This window comes from Mirounga angustirostris, unplaced genomic scaffold (assembly GCF_029215605.1).
Source record: "Mirounga angustirostris isolate CCGP_5_RB_7025 unplaced genomic scaffold, mMirAng1.0.hap1 SCAF_9, whole genome shotgun sequence".
Lineage (NCBI taxonomy): Eukaryota > Metazoa > Chordata > Mammalia > Carnivora > Phocidae > Mirounga > Mirounga angustirostris.
The window spans coordinates 120,474,833-120,501,455 of NW_026991717.1; the positions used below are offsets into that span (position 1 = coordinate 120,474,833).

Genomic DNA, 26,623 nt, shown 5'->3' on the forward strand with positions numbered 1-26,623 from the left:
GAGGCACCCCCAAATTCAACTACAGCTTCCCAGGGAGAGGGAAGGGGGGACTCATGCCCAAAGACTTAGACTGCCCTTACCTCATTCACCGAATTCTGACTATTTGGGATTACATGAGAGAGGAAGTGGTCTAGACTCTACTTTGACAAATACTTAAAATCCGGATTCCTGGACTCTGGGACTCACGGAAGGCCTAGCTTTGAGCAGGAGGGAGAGTTGAAGTGACGAAGAACGTGAGAAGTGACCACAGGGGTATGTGTGCTGGAAGGCTGGGATGAGGAAGAGGTAAAGAAATTCGATTTTCTCCTATTCTTTCGGAGTCAAGCCCAGGATTCTTCTAGAGATGTGTTGCTGTCCCATGCTGGTCTCTCCATGGAAGTGGTGGGATGGTGTAGGGCAGAACAGTGGTTCTCAACCTTGGCAGCACATATTAGGATCACTTAAGGGAGTTTAAAAACTCTCAGCCCACCCTATGGACCAGTTCAATCAGAATTTTTGGGGGGATGGGATCCAAGCATCTGTACATTTTTAAACTCCCCAGGTGATTCTATTGTGAAGCCAAGATTGAGAAGCAATAGGACAAGGGAGGTCAGGTAAGTGGGGCTAGATGTGTGTCTCAGCACTGACTCCCAGGATTTCTTCCCTTTGGTGAGGCCCCTGCCTTGTGGTTTGTAATTAAAAATAACATCTGCAGGGGTTCCTGAAACCGTCCCACAACAGCCCACCCAGCCTAGAGCAGGTTGTAACTGATATGAACTTTAGCCACAATTATTAAAAAAATTTTTTTAAATCAAAGCCGAGTTTATTTCACAGGTGGTACATGCTGGAGACTAGGACAGCTTGAGGGGTCTTGTTGGAGGCCCCTTCGTAGGTCATGTAGGGGCTACTGTGGAAGCCCTCCCCAGGTCTCTGCGGCTGCTTACCTGGGTTGGAATGCACTGGGCGTTGCGTCTCCCTTCCTGTGGGTGGGCTGCAGGAGAGGGAGATGCAAGACATGCGTACCACCTTTTTTTGGCTTCTTTTTTCCCCCACGGAGCCCACTGGGAAAGCGGACGGGGAAGAGGAGCCGAGGCAACCCCAACCTACAAAGCCACTTTGGGAATGTGGTTATTGAAGCACTTCTTAGAAGCAGGTGCCTTCTGGAGCTCACTGCTGTTCCAAAGCTTCTTGGCTTTGGAGAAAGTTCTGCCCGAAGACGCTGACATGATCACTTGTTTCCTCATTTGCCCAAAGGATCTGCTCTGTTCTCAGAACTTGCATTGAAAGCTGGCATTCTTCCTTTCTAGGGACTAGGGTGTTTGCAAGTGTGTTGTTAACTTGCTGATTATCCCTGATTGCATTTTTTGTGTTTAAAAAGAACTCATTTCCTCTGGGCAGGTCTGGATCAGCACTTTTCTGCAGGAAGAATCTCTATGCTGTGTATGTGTACAGTTTGTCTTCTCTCTCTTTTGGGGGGTGTGTGTGTATGTCTGTGTGTCTGTGTGTGGCTGTGTCTGTGTAGGTTTCAGGTCTCCAGCGGCATTTCTTTAGAGCAGATTGTAGGTAGTCAATTTTTTTTTTTTTTGGGTTATTTATTTATTTTTTTATTCTTATGTTAATCCCCATACATTACAACATTAGTTTTAAATGAAGTGTTCCATGATTCATTGTTTGTGCATAACACCCAGTGCTCCATGCAGAACGTGCCCTCCTCAATACCCACCACCAGGCTAACCCGTCCTCCCACCCCCCTCCCCTCTAGAACCCTGCCTGCCCTTCAGAGTCCATCATTTCTCATGGTTCGTCTACCCCTCCGATTTCCCCCGCTTCATTCTTCCCCTCCCGCTACCTTCTTCTTCTTCTTTTTTTTTTTTCTTAACATATATTGCATTATTTGTTTCAGAGGTACAGATCTGAGATTCAACAGTCTTGCACAATTCACAGCGCTTATCAGGAAACAAACTGAGTGTTGTTGGAGTGGGGGGTGGGGTGGAGGGATGGGGGGACTGGGCGATAGACACTGGGGAGGGTAGTCAGTTTTTTAATAGCTAAATACAACATGGATATTTTAATAATAGTTCTTTCTGCAGGGTTCTGATCATCTAGTGACTGTGGACTGATACCTCTGTCTGAAGAAGGCAAACACACAGCACAGCTGTTTATTCTCCTGATACATAAATAGAGTAACTGAACTCTGTAGTACCAGTAGCCCTTGGTTGGCTTGGAACAGAGCAGTGCGAAGGTTGAGGCGAGGGTGGATGTTGGGAGAGGTATCAGAATTTACTGTTGATAACTTAGAGCCTGTTGATCCTGGTAATTGTTATCATGTCTAATCAATCACAAAAACGCATCACAGGCTTTTAGAAAAGATCTGTCTCTCCACACATGGTTAATTCTTAGATAGTAAGCGGGGATGGGGCTGGGGGGAGGATACTCAACTGTAAAATATTAAAGGGAAAAAATGACAGCAACTTCTAAGTGCAAGTAGATCTTGCACAAAACAAGATAAATAGCCTAAATAAAGGCCTCCACATTTTCCTAAAGATGATTTGGTGAAGTGGGTAGTGAGGATGCGTCCATTCCCACCCTGCCCCCTTTCAGCTGCACATGTCATAGACCTGAAATCAGGGTACTTATTCCACGGACCAGGCATCTGATTGTCTCGGTTTGTAGGATAGGCCTTGACGTTTGATCATGTGAGGCTTGTACCCAGGATGGAAGATCCGTTTTGTACTTCATGCTTTAGCGGGTCAGGAGCAGGAAGAGCTGGGAGGGCTCTTGCAGCTTTAGATGGATGTGGTCGGGGCCTGTTGGAGGCGCTCTCTGGTCCATTAGCTGCTAGCTTGCCCGTGGCATTGATGTTTGCTTGGCCTGTTTCCATGCCTTGACAGCTCCAAAATGTCTCCATGCTGCACCCTGGGAAGAATGCACAGATGGGCCCATCTCCTTTATATGCTTTGGGTTGTTTTGATCCCCCAGTGGGTATTTCTTTAGGGAAGACCCAGAAGACACCGGAGATAGCTGTCATGAGCAAGTTGGGTGTGGAGGGTCGGAGGTTGTAGACTCAGTATCTTCTTTCATGTGGTGAAATGTTACTCACTATGGCTACAGGCAGAAATCCACACAGCCTGCTTGAGAAAACTTCATTTGAAGGCTCCCAACCTAATTAACGGTCACGTTGAACATTCCAGCACGTGATGGAGAAGAGGTCCCAGAGTTTTACTTGTAGGTGTTTATAAATAAAATGTTTTGGTGTTCAACTTCAGACTTGTTCATGTTGACATTTAATCTTGCCTTTTTAGTAAGGGTCTTGGAGGACAGAAGTGCAGATAGTTCAACATGGTTTTAAAATTATGCATATCTGTTTTGGAAGGTAGTCAGGCCTACAGCATATTCACTGGTTTTGGTCTAGCCCAGTCTGTCCCGTTACGGGTAGCCTGGAATCTCACTGGGCAACGAAGAGGTATCCTGAGCTCCCCCTAGAGAGCCATCCCCTCAGGGGTCATTGAGAGTTTATTATTACCTTGAAATGAGTTTGAAATTGATTGTTTATTTTTAAACCATTCTTAGTTATGAATGTGCATGTATTGAATTTCTTAACAATCTTACGGTCATGAAGAATTGATTTGCTCCCAAGGTGTGTACATTTCAGTACCACTCTTACTGAAGAGATCATTTAGTGTGACATCAGCCTGTTGCCTGTGGGGTAGGGCCAGGGAAAGGAGGAGAAGGCATCACATGTTGATTTCTCCTTCCAAGTCTCATTACGTGGGCTTACCTACGTCACATACCACTTGTGTGTCCACATTTTTAGGTTCATTCAGTGAAGAGGCATGAGGTCTTATTCAGTTAGGGGGAAAAAAAAGTTCATTGTCTGCTCTCTCTTCCTGCTGCCTTGGGCAGGTGCCCAGACCAGAAGCTGCTGTCTTGAGTCTCAGCTCCTAAGTTTTCAGGTGTTTCGATCCCACAGTGAGGTACAGGGGTGGGTGTCGGTGGTAGGGGCCAGAACCTTATTACAAGCACATTGTTGAGTGGTACCCAAGGGCCTCCCCTTCCCATCCCTGACATCCTACCCAGGTTGGTTGGATTGATTGCTCAACACTGCCGTGTGGCCTTGGTATGCCTTCCTGAAAGTGAGTTTCAGTTACTTTTCTTTTTATTGAGAATTTTTGTGACTCTTTCCGCATTTATCAAAGCCAGAACTGGGATGGAATGGTATACCAAGAGACTGCTTGCCCCTAAGCATTTACCAAGGGCCAAAGACAAAGGGTGCTGGAGTTAAGGCACCAGTGATGGCCCCAGCTGATCCTTCTGTTCTGGGCATTTGTGTAAAAACACAAACATCTCTCCTCCCCCTCCCCAGTGAGCTTCCTGCCGGAACTGTAACATGGCATTGTTGTTCCTAACCTGTGTCGACCCTGCCTGGCCTGGGGATGGGGGCTGCAGGGGAGTGGTGAGTAATCAGAGAGTAAAGACTGTCTCCTTGCAGAATCCTTCTCCCTGATGGGGAGACGGCGGCCCAGAAGGGAGGCCTTACAGCATGCACAAAGGAGAACTGTGGCTTCCGAGACTGGGTTCCCACCCAGCATTCAGGCGTTAGGTGCGACCAGCCCAGCCAGCCCGCAGGGGCTGTTGCTAAACGGAGCTTGAATAGGGGTCTGATTGCTCCTTTTTCCTCCTCTTCTCCTGATTACCAAGTGAGATTTCCTGGGTATGCTGTATGCTAAATGGCAGAGCAACCGCCCGCCACTTGCACCAATTATCCCTCTTTTAACTGCCGAGGGAAGAGCAATTTTTTTATACCCCCCCCCCCAGTAGCATCTCTGTCTCCTTTAAAGAAATAAGACCGCTTTTCCTTGCTCCCCCTTCAGTGGGGGTGAGAACAGCCACCTTTCTCCCGGCACAGTCCGCACACCAGCTGCAGGCTACAAAGGGGGTGGACTCCGGGTAAATGCTTCGTCCAAATTCAGCAGGGTTGAAGGTCACACAGGCATTTTGCCAAGAGCCTTGGAGTGGCACGGGAGCTTGCATTTGCATTTGGTAATGAGACACCACAGGCCCAGCACTGGGGGCTAATTATCTCCATGGCCCCTATCTCCCTTTGCAGGCTGCCTGGGAAAGATGGATTCCAGTTCCTGGGGCAGCTGCCTATCAGCTGGGTCTTCTGCCCCCTTCATGGGACAGAAGAGATGGAGTAGGGGCTGTGCTTGGGGGATAGGACTAACATGCCCTCCCCTATGACTCCTATTGTCCTGCAGTGTGTGTCCCGTGCAACAGACCCAGAGGTGGAAATGGAGTGAGAGGCTTTGGGGCAGGGCTGTGTGAGGGTCAGGTACCCTTCCTTGGATAAAAATAATAATGATGTTAGTATTACTATTATTGAGTACCACCCTGTGCCTGACAGCCTAGGTGCTTTATATGCATTGTCTCATCTAATCCTCACAGGGCACTCCTGTGTGGTTGATATCATTCACTAGTGCCATTTTACAGATGAGGAAAATGAGGAGCAGAGAAATCTGGAACCTGAACAAGGTTTAGTGTAGGTATTAAGGGCATGGCTTCTGGAGTGAAAAAGATTGGACTTAAATCTGGGCTTGTCCACTGAAAAGTTGTGTGTCTTTGGAGAAGGTTTTGGAAGCTTCAGTATTCTCATCAATAGTAGTAGTAATAATAATATAAATATAAAAATAATAAAAAATAATATCAGCTAACATTCATGTTAGTCCCAAGTCTATACTATTTTGATTGCTTTACAGGAATTAGCTCTTATGACCCTCACAATCACTCAACACACTATTATTCTCATTCTGTAGGCAAGGAAGCTGAGGGACAAGAGTTAAATAATTCCTCCAAGGTCACACAGCTAATAAGAGGCAAAGCTGGGGTTTGTATCCAGGCAGTCTGGCTTCAGAGCCTGCAAGTAACCACTGTACCATCCTGCCTTGCAGCAAAGCAGGGTTAAGAAATCCTGCATCATGGAGTTGTTGAGAGCACGAAATGAGATGAAATGTATAGAGTCATCTGCATAGTCTTCGGTAAAGAACAAGTCCTGACTCTGGGCTGTTGGTCTCTTGGTGATTCTAAGAATGAACTGTGTCGGTTGGTTTCACAGAAGGTTTGAAGCTTCCCTGTGAGTACCTCCACCCCTGCCATTTTCCTTCATCTCAGTGTGAGAAATGGCAGAGATAAAAGGAGGGGAATCCAATTTTGTTGCCATTTTGCCCCTGCCAAGAACCCCCTGGATCACTGATAATGGTTGTGCCTGTTGGACCATATTCGGACCTCTTTGCAAACTTGCGGTATTCTGGCCCCCACAGCAACCCAATGAGGCAGGTAGGGCAGGCTTTACCATCCCACTGAATAGGTGAGGAGACCCTGACCCAAGGTGCCAGTGAACTTGTGGGTATGAGGGCAAGCTTGGATGCTGCCTGTTCAGCAGGTGTCTCTGGGACCTGGAAACCCAGATCCCCAACATGGCATTTTATTTCTGCTCCTAGGCTCCCTTCATTAACACAAATGGCCTGTGTCTCCATCGTGAAATGGAGCGTTACCTCCCTGGATGCTGGTGATAAGCAAAATGTCAAACTCCTGGTGTAGGAGGTTATCAGCTTGGCCAGTCCCGGGAGCCTTGCTCCTCCCAGACAGACAGAAAGAGAGAATATGAGAGAACGAGAGAGAATGAAATGAGTATCTCTGAGTGGTCAATTCCCACCCCCAAGACGCTGGCTTGAAGTGAAGAGATTGGGGTTTGGACCCACGGGTCCCGAGGCACTTGGGGCCCACTGCCCTGAGCTACACCACACTGGAGCATCGCTGGATGGCATGACCTCTTCAGACTTAACCTTTGGTTTCCCAAGTGCCAGGAATTGCCCAGCACCCCACCCAGGGTTGGTGGTAGAAGATGGAGCTCCTGGATTATGCTGTCAGACTCCTTCTTGCTCTGCTGCTGCCTTCTGAGTGTCTTCACAGTAGCAAAACCAAACTCTCTTTCTCTGCGTTTATTTTTCTCTTTTCCTTTGTGTGTGGGGGAGGGGAGAGTATTACAGAGGCGGATTCACCGAAAAACAAGAGCTTTCCTATATCCACACTTACGGGGTCCCTTCTCAGGTGTCATACCTAATTTTGTATTCGTAATTTTTTTTTTTTTTCTTAAGGAATCCCCGTTATCATAAGCTTCCAACTCCACTGCTGTGGATCCGTCTCTGTTAAGACTTGTTGCTGCCCAGTGACAGCAATGTTGCTCTGGGTGTACATGTGAGTCCCCAGTGACTTATGACCCTTCATCATAGACACATTTCCCTTCATTTCATAACCAGCAGGGCAGGAAGAGCCATGGAGAGGGAGTGTGGAGGATGAAGGGCATCTAGGAATATTGTTTGGGAAGGCAGGGTGGGGGGCGCGTGTCTAGGATATCCAGTGGGTAGAGAGAGGACATGTTTAGAAATGTTTGCTGTTGATGCAGAGGAATATGCTGGTGTGTAAAGAGAGGGGGTGCCCCCATCCCCCTCTTGAGCTTTTCCCAGCTGAAGTTGGGATGTTTGGTTCCCTGCAGCTCCCTGGGGGGCTGTGTTACAGGTGACAGGCTGTGGCTGCCAGAGGAGAGGGACAAAGCGTGGCTCTGCAGGCCTGTCTCCGTGATCTATTTGGGAACTGACAGTGCCAGTGGGTTGTCATTACTGCTGTTGTTCTCCAGAAATTGATGTCTTTGGGTGACCTATTTAAAAGCAATATGGGGCCCCCTTTAAATGTGTCATCATCTATATCTGTTCTCAGACCTCCACCGCTGTCTACAATATTCCTAAGTAATGTATTTTCCAATTAAAAAAAAATTTTTAACTCAGGAACCAGTACTAATGAGCTTTTAAAAACAAATTGATCTCACTGTCATCCAGCCAAACCACCCAGCTCTGCTCTGTGATGAAACTTACTTTGCATGTGGTCCTAGAAACTGTGAATGTGTCAGCTCTTTTGGGGGGAAAATGCTGTACTCTGTTAGGGTATGCAAGGGCCTAAAGAGGGTGGAAACGAAAGAAAGGCAGGGACATGAGCTGTAGCCAATGGGAAATTCCTGGTTTAGGCTATCAAATGCAGTTAGGATCCTTTTGGTTTTACCGAGGGTCTTATTGAAGTGTCTTTGTACCTAAGATGACTCTGAGGAGCTTTTCCTTCAAGTTTCTCATGAAACTTTATGCATCTGATCTTCTCCTGACATTTTTGCCTCTTGTCTGCCAGTTTAGTTCTCCTGAGGTGGTTCTGTTTGCAGGTGCAAAGTTCTTAGAAGACAGAGTCTCAGTAGACCCATGGTTGTCAGCAACACTAGGGCTGGTGTCTTTGCTCTCTCGGGCAGTGCGTTCCAGGCAATATAACCTCTACTCTAGGTATTATTGGGAATGTGTTGTCTGCAGCCCCTGGAGAATAGACAAAGTGCAGTGAGAGAGTGTAGGGCTTCTTTAGTTAATAAGTTGCTTTAAAATAAAAACGATACCCCTCTTGTGAGGAGGGACCAGCCAGTCTGACCTCATTGTGTCTGCGATCCAAACAGTGGGAACAGGGCTGGCAAGGCTGGGAGCTGGCCAGACTCTCACAGTTTCTTCCTTCCTCCTCATTCCCTCAGGCTTCTTTCCTTTCCAGAAGGGATCCTGTCTCTTGCATGGTTAGCCTTGGACAGCTAAAGGAATGGGGAAGGGTGGGTTTAAAGGCCTCTCACCCATGGGATTCCTGAAAGACTAATCATCACTTAGTATACTTGCTGCATCTAGGTCAGGAAACGCAAGGGCAGAGTTCAGGCTGAGGGGATGTGCTGTGAGGCCCTTCTCACTTTTAAGGAGCCACATGGAAATTTGGGGGGGACTCTGTTGCTGGGAAAGAAATATTCTGAGGGATGAAGCACAAATCCCATGATCCATGCGGAGGACACTAAGACATTTACATTGCCTTCTGGTCATGGCTTTGCCTGTGTAATGCCCTGGAAACCAAGGTACATTGTCAAGAATCATGGGATGATAACTTTAGAGGGGACTTTAAGGGTCATTGGGTCCAACTACCCATTTCCCATCCTCTTCTCCACTGTCTAAGACATTCTTCCTCTTCTCCAAAATAACCCTAGTCACCTGCACTGACGGATGGGGCCTCATTGCTTTTCAGGGCAGCCTAATGTACCTTTCTGATCACTGCTGAGGATCAGGGAGCTAGCTCTTCCTACATGGACCTGCAGTCGGCTTCTAGCCACTTCCTCACCTGTCCCCATATTAATTAAAGCAGTCTGACCTTTGCAATGGGCCATGTGGGTGAGGGGATGGATAGGTCATAACATTTCTGGATGATGCTTTGCAAAAATTAACTCTTGTGTCAAGAAAAATTCATAAGGGACTCCCTAATAGGTACTAGTGGTGCACACACCGCTGAGTTATTTAGAATTAACTGCTTATGATTAATCTTAAACAATGTGGGAGGGATTGATGTGGGAAGAGACTCTGAAGTAAGCAGGTGATTCATGCTCCAGTCATTTTGTTCCTAGGGAGCTTGCACTCTGAAAGATTCATGGTTGGCCCCTTCTCCGGCTCTATTGTCTGTGCCTCATTTCATCCCCCTAAGATGCCCCATCTTCCTCCATACCCAGGTAGCTTTGCAGCATCTCTGATTTTTCCGAGACCCCTTCCCCTGGACCCCCCCCCCCCCGCCAGAAATCTCGAATAGTCGACAATAAGATGAGAAGTTTTAGAATGCCATGGAGTAGCATGAAGTGGAATTGAACTGGACTAGCTTAACAAGCCTATCCTGGCATCCGGGGTTAGACACCCCAATGGACATCAAGGTTCTGCTAAAAATTCTATGGGATAGTTTAAAAAAAAGATAAGGTCATGAAATGAAGCAGGATTGAGTAGCTGCTCCTGGAAACTGGCCTTGGAAGCAAATGCCCTTATCCAAAAATGCTTCCATCCTGCCAGGTTTCTGGGGGTATCCCATGTTTTTGGCCCTGCTGGGCAGAAGTCTCTTAGGGAGAGGGATTAGGGAGGGCTGGAAGATGTTGCTCTCACATTGGCATAGACTGGAAACCTGCCAAAAAAATGTCCTCCTGCACCCTAAAGGGAGTGAGGCTAGTCTTGGTGCTCAGCCACCTCCTCATTGATAGTCATTTCACTGACACTGCAGCAAAGAAAGGAGAACTCATCTCATAATTTGGTGATTTAAAATGATTTACTCTTCGGGGCACCTGGGTGGCTCAGTTGGTTAAGCAGCTGCCTTTGGCTCAGGTCATGATCCTGGAGTCCCGGGATCGAGTCCTGCAACGGGCTCCCTGCTCGGCAGGGAGTCTGCTTCTCCCTCTGACCCTCCCCCCTCTCATGCTCTCTATCTCATTCTCTCTCTCAAATAAATAAATAAAATCTTTAAAAAAAAATGATTTACTTTTCAAAAATATTTTTTTGAGACAGAGCACATGGGTTTGGGGGAGGGGCAGAGGGAGAGGGAGAGAGAATCTTAAGCAGGCTCCATGCCCAGTGTGTAAGCCTGATGCGGGCTCTATCTCACGACCCTGAAATCATGACCTGAGCCAAAATCAAGAGTTGGAAGCTTAATGGATTGAATTACCCAGGTACCCCCAACATAGTTTACTTTTTTTTTTTTTTAGAGAGCGAGCATAAAATAGTTTACTTTTAAGAGCAAAGCCCACAGACATCATTTTGAGTCTAAGCTTGAAATGTACCCAGAGTCACAGGCTTCTACTCCGTGGTCTCATTGTCCTCCCAGGCTCCATGGACCACACATATGTGCTGGGAAGTGGGCATGACCATGTCACATAGTCGTGTGAGAATTGCCACATGGGCAGATGGTTGAGTTTTAGTGGCTGTAGAAACTTTGCAGTTTGCTCCTCCTGAGGTTGAGTGTTCAGCCTTGTGTTAATGCAGATTGGGGCCACTTTCCCCCCATGTAGAATATATATAACCAGTGGCTATGTTTTAATGCGTCTCTTGGCTCCCTTTGGCTTTCGCATCCTTAATGCAAGTTGCAGTAACTCAGCTGAGTTTCCTGATTCTTGTTGCAGGAGTGTAATGTAAAGAGGCACGCTCTTTGAGAACTCTAAGACCCGAAACTAAGGGAATACTGTTTCCCTTTGTTAATTACTGCACATACAGGATGTCTCTGGTATGTGACAAACAGCAGGTGCTCAGTAAATGTTGCATTAATAAAGCACATTGTGTGTACATGTGCCTTCATGTTTTTTTTTTTTTTTAAGATTTTATTTATTTATTTGAGAGAGAGAATGAGAGAGAGCATGAGAGAGAGGAAGGTCAGAGGGAGAAGCAGACTCCCTGCCGAGCAGGGAGCCCGATGCGGGACTCGATCCCGGGACTCCAGGATCATGACCTGAGCCGAAGGCAGTCGCCTAACCAACTGAGCCACCCAGGCGCCCCTTCTTCATGTTTTGTATGGATACATAGTGTCGGTGTTAATGTGCTCATCAACACATGCGATGGATGGATGCAGGTTCCCAGGAATACGAGTTTAGTAATATCTGTTTAATAATTTAACCAGTGTGTCAGATATGACTTGGACTGCAGTGGCAGGGGCCACCACTGGAAAGGCCTTCTCTCTTTTAATGGAAAAAGGGGCATGTTTATTGTGGGGCAGTTTTCACTGAACCTGTGTCAAGCGCATACATATTCCACCTGGTTTGATCTAGTTGACAGACTGGAAAGACTCCCTTGTTTGTTCACAAACCACTGGTTTCCTGTAACAGTTACGGGCAGCAGCCTGCCTGGGACCACGTAAATGCTTGTACAGTGGCTGTTTGAGACAGACATGTGGTTGTCACTGGAGATGGAGAGGCCCCATTAGCTTGTGTGGATTCCCTGGAGGGGAACGAGGTTCATGAGATAATTGTCCTCGGATATCAGAAGAGCTGCCATGAAGAGGAGGGAGTAGATACCGAGTGGGAGGGTTGAGAGATCAGAGCTACAGAGAAAGAATCCTGATGCTTAGAGCTATTGGACCATGCCTCCCCCCATCCCTGGAGGGGGTGCCGCGGGTGCTGGTGTGTACGTAGGGGCCTTCAAACCAAGGACGCCATGCTTCTGGGGGTCTCAGCCTGTAGGGCCACCCTTATGTTTGATCATGTTCATCCTTTGCCTTTCAGGGGGTAGGGGTGGGAAGATGACTGTCTAGATCACTGGCCTTAAAAATGGGGCACATGAAAGACCATTCTTTGGGGATATGGGAAAGAAATAATGAAATATATAGCTAACGTATTTGCAAATTATTCATAAATAAATATACATCTTTTGGAAGAACACACTAAAATTATTTTTTTATTTTTTATTTTTATTTATTTTTATTTTTTTAAAATGTTTTATTTATTTATTCATGAAAGTCAGAGAGAGAGAGAGAGAGAGAGGCAGAGGCAGAGGGAGAAGCAGGCTCCCTGCCTAGCAGGGAGCCTGATGCGGGACTTGATCCCAGGACCCCGGGATCATGACCGGAGCCGAAGGCAGACGCTTAACTGTCTGAGCCACACAGGCACCCCTAAAATTATTTTTTTTAATAGGGAGTTTGTTCAGAAGGGTTTGGAGGCCACTGATCAATACTCAAGTTTATGTTGATCTCTCTTTAGTTGATTATAGTTACTTTTGGCCTCCTGTTACAAGTCCTCTCCCCCGGGGGGCTTGCAGCTTTCAGGTGGAGGCTGGTGCCCATGGCATGTGTATCGGGCTCTTCTCCTATGTCTTCAGCCCTGTGTGTGGTGGTTTTGGTTGACCTGGCTGGGAGGTCTTGGAGGGCCCCATGGGAACATACTCTGGTCATACCTCCTTCCTTCAGAGGCTTCACTGTTTGGAATTACTAATACTATCTCAGAACTCCTTTCATCATAAAATCATGGCATTTGCTGGGGCAATTTTAGGTTGTGGAAAGAACAAGATCTTCGAGGTATCTTCAAGCATTTGCAAAGGAGTTCTTGATGTATAATCATCTATTTCTTGGAATAGGTCATCTGTTTACTGGAATAAGTACATTCTTCTGTCATCCATGGAGGGAGTATCTGTTATGTGCTGGTGAGATCCTGCCTGTGTGGAGCTTGTGGTCTAGTTGGGAAGCCTGTCAAGCCAAGAAGTGCAGCATGCATTAGAGCAGGTAGGATGTTAGGAGAGTAGCTCAAAAGGGAGTGTCCCACCCAATTTGGGGTGGGAGGACATTTCACACTTGGACTTGGAAGACTTATTTGGTAGACTGGGGGGAAAGGGCATTTCAGGGCAGCCCTGTGAGCCTGTAGTTTGCAGTAGTAAATGCGGCTGGATTGAAGGATTGAGGCCAATTGGAAAATACTTAGGGGAGTTAGGCAGGGTGGGTCTCACTCAGTGCCTTGTGAGGATTTGGGACATTTTTTTTCCCTGCAGTTGGGGGCTATTGGAAGTTTTTCAGTTGAGTAATAACAGATCTGAATTTTGGGGAGATGGCTCCTAGGGGCAGTTTGTATGATGGATTGGCTGGTGATTGGAAGGCTTAAAGCAGAGAGGCCAGATGGAGGCTATTGTGTGGTTCTGTTGACAGAGAGTCTGTACTGGAGGAGTAGAGATGGAAGAAGGGTCAACTGCAGAGATGTTAAGGAGAGGAAGTTAATAATTTGCAAGGCAGTGACTTTGAGTGGTGTTGGACTTGGGCTGCCTGGCTCTGCCACATGCTAGCTGTGCAAACTGGGCCAAAGGACAAATTCTCCATCTGTGAAATGGGTGTAGTAACAGTGCCCACCATTTAGGATTGCTATAAAGTTTAAATGAATAGCACACATAAAATGCTTAGAACAATACTTGGCACATAGTAAGCATTCAGTGAATATTAGCCATTATCACTAATTAGTATCAATTACTCTTTTTTTTTTTAAAGATTTTTTATTTATTTGAGAGAGTGAGAGCAGAGAAAGTGAAAACACGTTGGGGGAGGGGCAGAGGGAGAGGGAGAAGCAGGCTCCCCACTGAGCAGGGAGCACAATGCAGGGCTTGATCCCAGGACCTTGGGATCATGACCTGAGTGGAAGGCAGACTCTTAACCAACTGAGCCCCCCAGGCATCCCTCAATTATTCTTGAAAAGGGGAAGGAGGAACTTCAATGACATTCTCTTCTGGTTGTAGGTATAACTAGGGCAAGAAAGTCAGTGCAAGGAGCAGATCTGGAGTGAAGGCAAGAGAGGGGTAATAATCAATTTTGGTTTGTCCACACTCCACCTTTTCTTTTGACTCTGTAAGATACTTGCAAGAAGATGTGCAGAGACAGGTGGGTGCAATGGTGGTGCTAGAGGGAGGATGGGGTTGGGCACAGACATCAGGGTTGTTGTAGGGGGTGTGGGAGGGCTTGCACACGCATGAGGCTGTCTAGGCAAAGAGTATAATTGAGAGGTGAAGAAGGTGCAGAACTTTTGGGAACCTTAATATTTAGATAGTAGAAAAAAAGGAAGCTGTGAACTTGATGAAAGCAGATGACCGGAGATGTAGAAGGAAACTAGGAATAAAGGAAAGTTCCTTAAAATTCTTCACTGCTCAATAAATGACCTGGTTGAAGTTGGGGCACCCATTTGAATGTAATAGAATAGTACCAAAAGATTGCATAGTTTAGTTTCAAAGACTATTCACACTGGCCTTTCTTCTACCTTCAGTCTAGTGTGTTCTGTTCATTTGAGAAAATTTCTACGAACAGAAAGTGAAGTCTCATATAGAGATGATGAAACTAAGGGTTTTGGATGTTTTGCTCATGATGGAGTTTCTGGCTCCTAGAACATCAGAATCTCATGGGAATCAAGGACTCAATAATCTGAAAGAAACAAACCCAATGAAAAAGAAGTGACTTGCCTAAGATCAGCCAGTTGGTGTTCTTATTTGTGCTTTGTATTTGAGACCATATGAGTTACACATGAAATGCCTTGTCTACGTTTTTCTTGGAGTTGGGCATCGAGCTCTAGAGGATACCAACAAGGCGCTCAGTTCAAAGCCACACATGTTCTCCTGGGATTGGGTGAGAGATCCTCTAACTCTGGTCCCTGGAAGCTGAAAGAGCAAGATACCCCACAAACGGGGGCTTCAGAAGCCCCTGGCTCGGCAGTCAGTGATGTAAATGCTGGTAATTAATTCAATTGTGGTTTCTCTACCTCTGCCAGGGGTAGGGTGTTTGGAAAGGAAGCGAAATCATTTCTTAAGGAAATTGATGCTCAGTTCTAGTTGCCTGCTTGCTGCCTTTCTCCTGTCTCTGACTCTCCAGGGCTGGGGGTGGGTGCTGTGTCCGTTCTCCGAATGCTTGCTGTGCATCACAGTTTTCCAGGAATTTCAGGACACAGGAATTTTCACCCAGCTGTGTTGTGTGTTGATGTTCAGCAATCTGAAGTTGCTTATCTAGCGTAAGTCAGAATGGGGAGCCTAAGGAGGAGGGGGAACGCCTTCGAACATTTTTCTAAGCAGAAGAAATTGAGGTGTTAGGGGCCCAGCTGGCGTGTGATGGGAACCAAGAAATGGAGCCTGCGTGAGCGTGCTTGCTTACATGAGATCTCTTGCTGATGATGTTATTCCAAACGCACTTCATCCCACACCCTTCCACAATAATGAACACTTACTGAGGACCTACTGTGTGTCAGGGGAAGCATGGGGGTAGAGCAGTGAACAAGACAGGCATGCCTTCATGCTGCCTAATTTGCCAAGCAATGATCATGTGATGGATGCTTTGAAAGGGGAAGCATAGTGTCACAGTGCTCTGTGTCTTCAGGGGTCCCTCTTCAAGCCTGGCAGAGCAAAGACTCTGAAGTTCAAAGGTGTGCTTAAGACCCTCCAAGGAATCACAGGAGGCCCAGGGCTTTTTCTGGACCCTGTGCTCAGGCTAGAGGTGAGGATTTGGGGATAGGATCTCTGTCTAAAGGAAGCTCTGTGTGGAGAAGGTGAAGATGAAAGACTGGTAGGACAAGAAAGTCAGGAAGTAGGACACCTGTGTGGCTCAGTTGGGTGGCTCAGTTGGTTAAGCATCTGCCTTCAGCTCAGGTCATGATCCCAGGGTCCTGGGATCCAGTTTTGTATCAGGCTCCCTGCTCGACGGGGAGCCTGTTTCTCCCTCTGCTGTTCCCCCTGCTCATGCTCTCTCTCTCTCTGGCAAATAAGTAAATAAAATCTTAAAAAAAAAAAAAAAGAAAGTCAGGGAGTGTCATTAGCTGTCAGTCCAAAGACACTTGTTCCCCAAATAGTCGCGCAGCGTGAGGGCCCCCCAAAGCATTTCCACACAGCTGCCTTTCCCCTTAGCGGTTTCTTGAGCCTGCCCTCCCAGGCGCTCCTGCCTGGTATGTGTGTTCTCCTGGTAGGTGGAGAGGAATATGGGGGGTTGCCCTGGTCAATCCACACTCCTCAGTTATTGTTATCAGGGACATTTATATTCCAGAACATGTAAACAACTCTCAGTACTTGGAGGAGTACAGTCTGAGGCTGGGAATCCACTTGATCCTAAGTGCCCTATGCTTCCTGGGTTTTAGGCTAACATTTATTGAACAGTTGCTATGTTTCAGGCACAGTGTGAGTAGCTTTATCTTTTGTCCCGGTTTGACTGATGAGGAGACTGGAGCACAGAGACTTCCCCCATCAACCCTCTGCGACAGACACGCATATGGACTAGAATGAAGTTCTACCATTCTTCAGGAAAACAAGAGAAATAAACATAATGTAGGAAGTTTATTGTAAAGTCACACTTTTTTTTAACTTTGAGATTATGCCTTTTTAAGAAACTGTGGTAATACAGAGGCACCTGGGTGGCTCAGTTGGTTAAGTTTCTGACTCTTGATTTCAGCTTGGGCCATGATCTCAGGGTCGTGGGGTTGAGCCCCGCTTTGGGCTCCGTGCTTAGTGTAGAGTTTGCTTGAGATTGTTCCCCTCTGCCCCTCCCCGCGCTTGCACGCTCTCTCTCAAAATAAATAAATAAAATCTTAAAAAAAAAAAGGAAAGAAAAAAGAAAATGTGGTAATACAAAGCATCAGTTTGGGGTTTTTGCTTTTTTTTTTGACAAAATAAAAATATAGTCATCCTATGTTAGTTTCCAAAATTACTAAATTGCTTGAAATATATTATAGGAAAATAAAATCTGTTAGTGTGACAATTATTATTGCAAACCATAGGTGGGTCCCCTGCTACTTTCCTCCTATGAATAAAGTATTTGTATAATTTTATTCATTTTTTATTCTGATCTTTTATCAGAAAAAACAACTGCAACTGGAATGGACCTCTGAGATAATATAATTTATTTTTCTTTAGCATTTATTAAGATGTTTTGATTGCACAGTTTGATCTTGAGGCATTTTAACTCTATGTTAAATGTGTAGTCAGGATTATACAAACACTGAAACATTTTTATCAAAAGAGCATTTTTTGGAGGCAAATGATGTGGGGCTCGTATGATCCTTCAATCCACTTTTTCTTCTGCATACTTAAACCATTTCTTATTTTTCCAATTCATATTTATTTTACTGAATTAGTTTTAACCAGATCAGTTCTGCTCCATGTTTCTTCTACAATGCAGATTTGATTCATTGATCAGTTATTTTTTTTGTGCCTATCGAATTTTACCTATATAGTTTCTGCCATTGTGAATGTTCTTTTGTGGTCATTATTTCAACCGCATCTAATTTTCTCCCATCAAATTTGCCAGTCTAAATTTTGTCAAGAATGTCTCATTCTTCCTTCAATTTTTTAGTCAATAACAAATTTTACCATGTGCATTTTCAGCTGCTGTCAGTTCCATTTTGTGTTGATTTTTTCCCTGACAGGTCTGATTTTTTTTTTTTCCAGGTCAATTTTTACAGTTCGAAGACTCACATCTTCCTACAACTAAAGTCAGCCTCGTTCCTAATGATTTTTTTTTTTTTTTAAAGTAGGTCTAAAACATACTTGAGGGGTCAAAAATCCAGGGTCCAAATATCCTGTGTCGCTGAAAGAGACCAGTGATCCAGAAGGATTAAGAAATCCACCCAAGGTCATACATCAAGTTTAGCATATACAACTCTACTAGTTCAGTGAAGGGCAGAGTCTGAATGTAAGGTTGGGACGAGCTTGATGGTGTCTTTCCTCTTCCTCCCCTCTCAGTCCCTCTTCTGAGCCCAACAGAACTTCCACTGACCCGCCTCCCTGAGAAATGGCATCTGGGGCCACAGCTCGAAGCTTCTTGGCTTCTCCCTGCTTTCCAGTGAGGCCTGCCTCGAGCTGTGTGTGCACTGGGGTGGCATGATTTACAAACAAGCAGGACCAAAAAGGAAAAATCCTCTTTTGTGGAGAATTAGGTCAGTGGCAGAGTTGGGGAGGGGAGGGAATCCAGACCTGGTTCTGCGATCTTTCAGTTTATCCCCACTTGCCTGAAGCAGTCAGGGCAGAGGCCCACGGTGCTGTTGGGAAGCAGACATCTGGGCTTGGGGGCGAGGAGTGGGGGTCAGCGCTCATGCATGTGTTCTTGTGCCGATGCGTATGAACATGAACGCGGTCTGGTTTCCAGCCACTCGGAACTCCCCCCTCTCTCGCTGTGTTTGTCTGGATTACTCTAAGGGGGATATTAGTGTTGTCTAATAACGGCCTCAGATTTATCTAGGGATTTGTGTGATTAATTCTCAAGCAAAGTACAGTGGATAGATTAGAGCTCAGCCTGTGTGGTGGGTCTATGCCCCTTCTAATTGGTTTTGGGGGAGGCTTTCCTCTCCCCTCCTTGTTGTCCTGATTGTTGAAGGCTCTAGCATTTAGGCCCCCACCGTTGGGTAGTGGAAACCATTTTCTACCACTACAAAGCATGAGTGAGTGTCTGGGAAGACAGTGGAATCTCCAAATTCATGCTCTTGTTCCTTTTTTTTTTTTTTTAGTTTTTATTTATTTGACACAGAGAGAGAGAGAGAGAGAAAGAGAGAGAGAAAGAACAAGCAGGGGGAGCAGCAGAAGGAGAGGGAGAAGTAGGCTCCCTGCTCAGCCAGGACCCTGGGATCATGACCTGAGCCGAAGGCAGACGCTTAACCGACTGAGCCACCCAGGCATCAGCTCTTGTTCCTTTATGAAAGCTGCACAGATGTGGCCACTTGCTTTTCTCTCCCAGTTGCCACTGCTGTCTTCTTAGTGCTGGATTGTTGTCCCAGCCCCCTGTCAGGTCACTGGTGGCACAGTGGGAACGGCACAGCAGGAACAGAGGTGAACTGCAATGTGGACGACCTGACTTCTGGTTTTAGTGTCAATGTTGTCCAGTGGGGATGGACATATCAATGACCTGATCTTGGGTCTGTGTCTCTTACCTGAGCCTCAAAGGATCCTGTGCCACTTTATTGCACAGATCACAGTTATGATGAAATAACCAATTATCCGGTTATTTGTGGCCCATCTCCCCAGCTAGACCTGAAGCTCCAAGAGTGCAAGCCCCCGCTCTGTCTTGTTCACCTGCCATCTCCCCAGTGCCTAGCACAGCCCCTCAGACATGGGTATGTGCTTTGGACATGTGTCAGTGGAATGAACTTATAAAACAGATTCTGCTTGACACCGTAGAGTTCTTCCACTTCTAAAATTCTCTGCGTCTCTCCTACTCTGTTTTCTCTGAAACAATCACGTAAACAGCCCCTTTTTAGTGTTCTTACCGCTTTTTGAACTGTAGTACCACAGAAGTTATAAGATAAAAAATGGTGATGAATAATAATAATTTAACTCAAAAGTCACATTACTGGTAGATATGAAATTCCTTCTAGGAACTCCCCCTCTGCTTGCTTGATCTCTGTGGTTCCTGGCCGTGGAATGCTACCCTACCTGGCCTTCTGCGTTCCTTCTGCTGGGGCCTGCAGGATCTTGTTGAACCCTTCAGAATAGGGCTGCCACTAATTAGTAGGCTACATGCATGGTTCTCAGACTCAAAAAATGATTCTTTTAGGTGCAGAGCAGACACTGTACTAATTTCACATCACAACCCACCCTGCTTTTCCAGGGAAGAAGTCAACCTTGCTAATTTTCTGAAAATGAGAGACAGGAGAGTGTTGAAGGGAAAGCAAAAGAGTTGATGGGGCTTAGTAGTGAGCCTTAGGGCTATGTGCTTTTCCTGAGGTTCCCAAGTCACTAGAAACTCCATTTCTCAGGGGAGGAACCCTTGGGAAAGCATTTAGTTAAAAAGTCTCCAGCTAATGAGCCAATATGTGACCCCCTCCTGAAACCCATGGCAGACACTGAAGCCCAGGTAATGACACAGTCATTACCCCCTTTTCTTTCTAAACCCATATGCGGCCTCAGACTCTTTTTTTTAACACATTACTTCAAAAATGTCACCAAAGAAAATGGAATGAATGTGTGCTGAGCATTAGGCATTTTAGATACATTTGCCTGTTTTGATCCTCCTGACAAATATGAAATTGATATAATAACCCCCATTTTACAGATGAAGTTTAAGCAACCTATACAAGGTCATAATAGCAAGGCTGGTATTTGAGCTCAAAGCTTACATGCCGCCATGCCTCCTGGGGAGCCCCACCCTCAGGGGTGTCAATCTGACCACTGGCCAGTTATGATGAAATGTTCTCTCCACTTAATTGTTGCTGCCCATCCTCTGGGGACCACTTGAAGGTTTCTCCAGCAAACAACTTTGAAGCATTCTCTGTCAACTCTAAATCCCATATTAGCACTGAGTGTAATAATAGGCCATATCGGGCCCCCCTATCATTTTATCTACTCTCTTGACTTACTAGATTTACTACTAACTGCATCCAGGGCAGTTGTTTTTTGAGTCTCCAGTGCCTAAGTCGGTGTCTGGCCTGTATCAGCGGTCAATAAATGTTAGCTATTTTGAATTGAACCCGACACAGGGCTCGCTATGGGAACAGAAGGGGTGAGGATAAAGGCTTATGGCAAATTAAAGCCTTCCCAGCTGTTATGAGAACCTCACAGCCAGCCTTTTTCAAACTGTATTCCATGAGATGTTACTAGGTATTTTACGGAGGGAGAAGTGTCCGATGTTCAAAAACTTGTAAACCTGCATACTGTATCCCCTCTTGGACTTCACAGAGTGTGTTAGTGTACGTTAGGCTTTCTGAAGTCTTGCCATAGAGAAACATGTTTATTTTTGTTTAATTCACGTGTTTCTAAATTTATTACTTGACCACAATTTTTTGTCCTTGTTGTTGGCAAGGAACTCCTATTCACATTTTGCTGGATGTTGTATCTTTGTGGAATTCTGTTTTGGATATGTTGCCTCAACTTATAATCCTTTCTCTGAAATATGGGTTGTGATGTCATGGATACTCTAATATATTTAATAACCCTTCTTTCTTTTTTTAATTCAAGTATAATTAATATACACTGTTATATTAGTTTCAAGTGTACAATATACTGATTGACAATTCTATATATTTCTCAGTGCTTATCAGGATAAGTGTATTCTTAATCCCTTTAATGTATTTCACCCTTCCCCCCACACACCCTCTCTCCAGCAACCACCAGTTCTCTGTATTTAAGAGTGGTTTTTTTGTGTGTCTTTGTTTGTTTTGTTTTTTAATTCCTCATATGAGTGAAATCATATGGTATTTGTCTTTCTCTGACTTATTTCACTTAGCATTATACACTCTAGGTCTATCCATGTCACAAGTAGCAAGATCTTGTTCTTTTTTATGGCTGAGTAATATTCCATTGTGTATATATACCACATCTTCTTTATCTATTCATCTGTCGATGGACACTTGGGATTGCTTCTATCTTTTGGCTATTACAAATAATGCTGCAGTAAACATAGGAGAGCACATATCTTTTGAATTGGTATTTTCATTTTCTTTGGGCATATACACAGTAGTGGAATTACTGGATCATGTAGTAATTCTATTTTTCATTTTTTGAGGAACCTCCATACTGTTTTCGATAGTTTGTTTTCCTGCACCAGTTTGCATTCCCACCAACAGTGCATGAGGTTTCCTTTTTCTCCACATCCCTGCCAACACTTGCTATTTCTTGTCTTTTTGATTCTAGCCATCCTGACAGGTGTAAGGTGGTTTTTCATTGTGCTTTTGATTTGCATTTCCCTGATGATTAGTGATGCTGATTGTCTTTTCATGTGTCATTGGCCATGTATCTGTATGTTTTCTTTGGAAAAACATCTACCCAGGTCTTTTGTCTGTTTTTTAATTGGATTTTTTTTTTTTTGTATTGAGTTGTATAAGTTCTTTATATATTTTGGATATTAACCCATTCTTGGATCTATCATTTGTAAATATCTTCTCCCATTCAGTAAGTTGTCTTTTTGGGTTTTTTTGATGGTGTCCTTAGCTAATGACCATCATTTCTTGCCACTGGAATTGGCAAGCCCACACCAGTTTCTTGAAATTTGCCCTATGCCCCCAGGATCTAGATTTGGGTTTGACAATCAAGGGAAGAAATAATTGGGAATGGATGGATGGATGATGTCTGAGAAAGAAAAAGACTTTGAATTCAGAGAACTCTGAGTTCAAATCCTGGCCACTACATATGAATTAAGTGCACTTGGGTGTATTAACTTCCCTGAGCCTTGGTTTCCTTGTTTGCTAAGTGGGGATAACAATGGTATCTATATTAAGATTAAAAGAAGTCATATATGTAGGGGCTGCCACAGGTGCCAGACATACAGGAGGCCTTCATTAAACAGCAGGGATTATAACAGACGATGAATGCACTTGTCTTCTGGGTCATATTTTTAAGTTTCTTTTATAATATCATTGTGAATAGGTACCCTATTTAATCTCTTGGATGCTAGCTATGATAGTGAAAAGAGCTTCAGGGAGGGCTGTGAGTTGCCTAAGGTCACACAGCTGGTACTAGGCCAGAAAGTCAGGGCTCAGAACGTGGGCTTCTCTAAGCAAAATGTGGTGTACACATATAATGGAATATTATTCAGCCTTGCAAAGGAAGGAAGTTCTGATGTACGCTGCATGGATGAATGTGGAGGACATGATACTAGTGAAATAGGCCAGTTACGAAAGGATAAATGCTGTATGAGTCCATTCACATGAGGTTCCTGGGGTCGTCAGATTCATAAAGACAGGAAGTAGAAAGGTGGTTGCGGGGGGCTTGGGGGAGAGGTGGGCAGTTATTGTTTCGTGGGAACAGAGTTTTAGTTTTGCACAGTGCAAGGAGTCCTGGAGACGGATGGTGCTGATGGCTGCACAACGGTGTGAATGTACTTTATGCCACTGAGTTACACACTTAAAAATGGTTAAGATGGTAAATTTTATGTGTATGTTGCCGCCACAACAAAAATATTTAGGAAAACAAAAAACAAATCATGGCTTCTGATTCCAAAGGTAGGGCTCTTTCCTGCACATAACAGCATCCCCTGCAGAGGAGTGGGTGTCGGGGGCGGGGGCTCCCCTTCCAAGCCCCTTTGTACTGAATTACAAAATTTGCAGAACTCACTCTGCTGAGAAGACCCACTTGCTTCTCCTAGATCATTCTTCCAATTGGCAAAAGCCCAGGGAGTTAGTCTTTCCAGAGAGCAAGGAATTCTTGGAAAGAGGGCAGATCCTCGGTCTCATGGAAACCACTCAGGTCAAGTAATAATGATGATTTGCTAATACTGATTAGTACTTCCTCTGTGCCAGACACCCTCCCAGTGCTTTTGCATAATTAGTTCCTTATAACCTTTACATCGATCCCACAAGATAAGTAGACTTTCCCCATTTTACAGATGAAGAAGTTAGGACTCAGGGAGGTAAATTAGCATGGCTGAGCTCATATACAGTGTGTGGAATGCCAGGACTTTTACTCAAGTCTTCCTGACCCCAGACCCTGCCTCTTAACCCCTATGCTATCTGCAGGAGGCAGGGAAATTGAAGATGTTTTCATCTCAGCTGTTTTTCCGTGAGGATTGACTGATTTCTTTTCCCTTCTGTGATGCACTCCTCTCTAACCTACCAAGATGAGGGACATCCTCTCTTTAGGTCAGTTTGTCTCCTGATTTCCTGGTGTTCTGTGGGATGCAGGTGTGTATTCTCCTTGGTGGGTCATGCTCATCTGGGGAGGATGATGTCCATTTTCTTTACCTAGGAAGTTGGCACCATCTCCTGGCTCTGCCCACCTGCTGTGAGGACTTTTCCAAAGCCTATTGGGTGGGAGCCTACTGCAGGTGCCAACCTCATGGCCTAATACTGCGAAGTACTATTTAGCTAGAGATGCCTTTTGTTTGCAAGGCTTAAACAGCTGGATAGAAGCTCAGCTCGGCACTTTCAGTTTACAAGAGGTGTATCAGTGAGCCAGCAGAGACATTCACAATAACAATTCCAGTGAGTGTTTATTGAACATTTACTCTGTGCCTGGTGTTGTGCTAAGCACTTTATATGGACATCTCATTTGAGCCTCATAACAGTCACAAAAATTAGGTAAAGCCAGTTCTGCTAGAAAGCTTGTTTTGAAAATGCAAATTTGTTCCATTGCGATTGATATATTAGGGAGCGATTTGAGCATAATAATTTTGCCTTTGATTATGCATGATTTTGTCCACAAGAAACACTAGGTAAAGGCAGAAAACTGCAGCCCGCTGAGCCAGGCTGTGTAGAAATACACAAGAAGCACACACGTCAGAAGCATGCCTGGTCCTTCAGTTACCACGTGTGCTGTGAGCCACACCCATGCCCACCTGGTGTTACAACTCTGTCCGATATCAGAGCATCCTCCTCTCACTACTTGGCAACAACTCACAAGCTTCCTGCTTCCACCACACTTCAAGTCTTTTTCAAGGGCTCTAGTGATTGTAGTATTTATATATTTCTTAACCCTTTAACACGTGTAAAACTGGTTTCTATCTTCTGTTATGGGCCACTGATGAGGTTTTGGGGTGTTATGCCCCAACTTGATTTTCCCCATTAGCTCTGTGGTTTTTACTGTGATTCTGCACCATCTGGGTGACTTTTAGGAATGTACACGTGCTTCTAGCAGAACTGACTCCACTGCCATTACTTCCTGTGGCCAAAGTGGAAGGTAAAGCTAAACAATTTGAAAAAAGTATTTGTAATAACCAGCGGTAAAGTCAGGATGCAAACCCCAGATTGGCTTACTCCCATGTCTGTGCTCAAAATCGCTAAAGCATTAACCCAACCCAACCAGACCCTGTTGTCTGAACTGATCTTTGACTGCATGTGTAACAGGTAGACTCCTTCTTCGCCCAACTGTCACTCAAGCTCTGGTTTCTCAAGCCAGAACCACTACAAGTATGTTAGAGCCCCGAAGGTATTTGGGCACAGTAGTGAGCCAGCCCATGGGTGTGCCATCCCTGTTCCTTCCTGCTTTGCAGCCTGCTCCTCTCCCTGCTTCTGCCTTCCAGGCTGGCTGGCCTCTGACACAGCAGCTACCTCTCTGCTTCATCTTGCAAGCTGGGGTTATTAGCATCAAAGAACAAAAGCAAACAGCAGCAGGGCTGGGGGTGCTCGGTCTTCTACAAAGGCAGATAAATGGGCTCTGTGTTGGGGATGAAGCTAATACCACCTGGCCTTTTGTGGAGAGACATCTCTTCCTGTGTTTGAAGAGCTCAGACACTGAAAGCTGGAAAGAGCCCCAGAACACAGGAAGCCCAGCCGCTTCGCTGCTGGAAGTTTGCTTAGCTCAACTAACGAGATTGTTTCTGTATCTGTTCCTGAAGTAGAGGGAAGAACCTTGTGCTCACTCTCCCCAGGGGCAAGAAAGGACAGGCCATTGGAGAGATGCAGTGCATGCCTTTTTTTTTTTTTTATCTCCTAATGTTACAGTCGGGGGTACTCCTCAGTTGAAGGCCTGACCTGATGCTTGTGGGCCTGGGGCAAGAACATATATGGGCATCTGCCTCCCAGTGGGCAGCCTCCCTTCTCTCTACTTCCAGCCCGATGAAGATCCTTGTGGACATTTGGGTGGACACCCCAGCCTGTAGAAGTCCACAGCTCCTATAAATTGGTTTCCCTTGGCCATTTCTTGATACTAATGTACATACATTGGTGTACTGGTCAGCTTTTGGGAGAATGGACCCCAGTGACTTTGGGGCAATTTGGGCAAGGAATTCTGAGTACCTGATTGTACTCTGCAAAGGGGTTAGTGGCAGGTGTTGCTGGTTCTTCGTGGGACCATCTAGTTGGCCCTGTGGAGTCCTCAGATCCTGGGGAGCTATAGCTGCAGAAGGTGCAGAGCATAGAGCCCAGGCAAGGACTCCAGGTGGCCAGGCCTATGGTCATACTGCATTTGACCCCTTCCCTCTGCCCTTGGCTGTGCCTTTTTGTCACTTTTGTGAGATGCCCTATATTCCTATCCCTAATTTGTAGCTTGATGGGTCAGATGGTACCTGTCCTGGTTTGCTCTTTCATTCAGAAATATAGCTTGACCCTTGTTGGTTATGCTACTCGGAGTATGGGAGATATTAATAAAATAGAGTCTCCTCTCTGGATCTTAGTTTCCATATCTGTAAAACAGGATGAATAACGTTCCTACCTGTTATGGTTTTGGTGAGAATTGAATAAGATGAGATATATAGAGCACTTAGCACCAGCCCAGAGAATATTCTATAAATGTGAACTTTATTATGAGTTAGTAGCGCTTTGTGTCAGGGATATATAGATATTATCCCATATTATCCCTACATTTACCCTCTGACATGTGATGCTGGATGCAGTAACTGGCTCAGGAACAGACACATGACCTAAGCTAAACTA

The 26,623-nt window shown here is 45.3% G+C and overlaps 1 protein-coding gene across 1 annotated transcript in view; it reads left to right on the forward strand.

The window, feature by feature from the left end:
• The window catches only part of NRXN3 (neurexin 3), a 1,531,407-nt gene that overhangs the window by 67,020 nt on the left and 1,437,764 nt on the right, over window positions 1–26,623 (forward strand). The window lies entirely within an intron of this gene.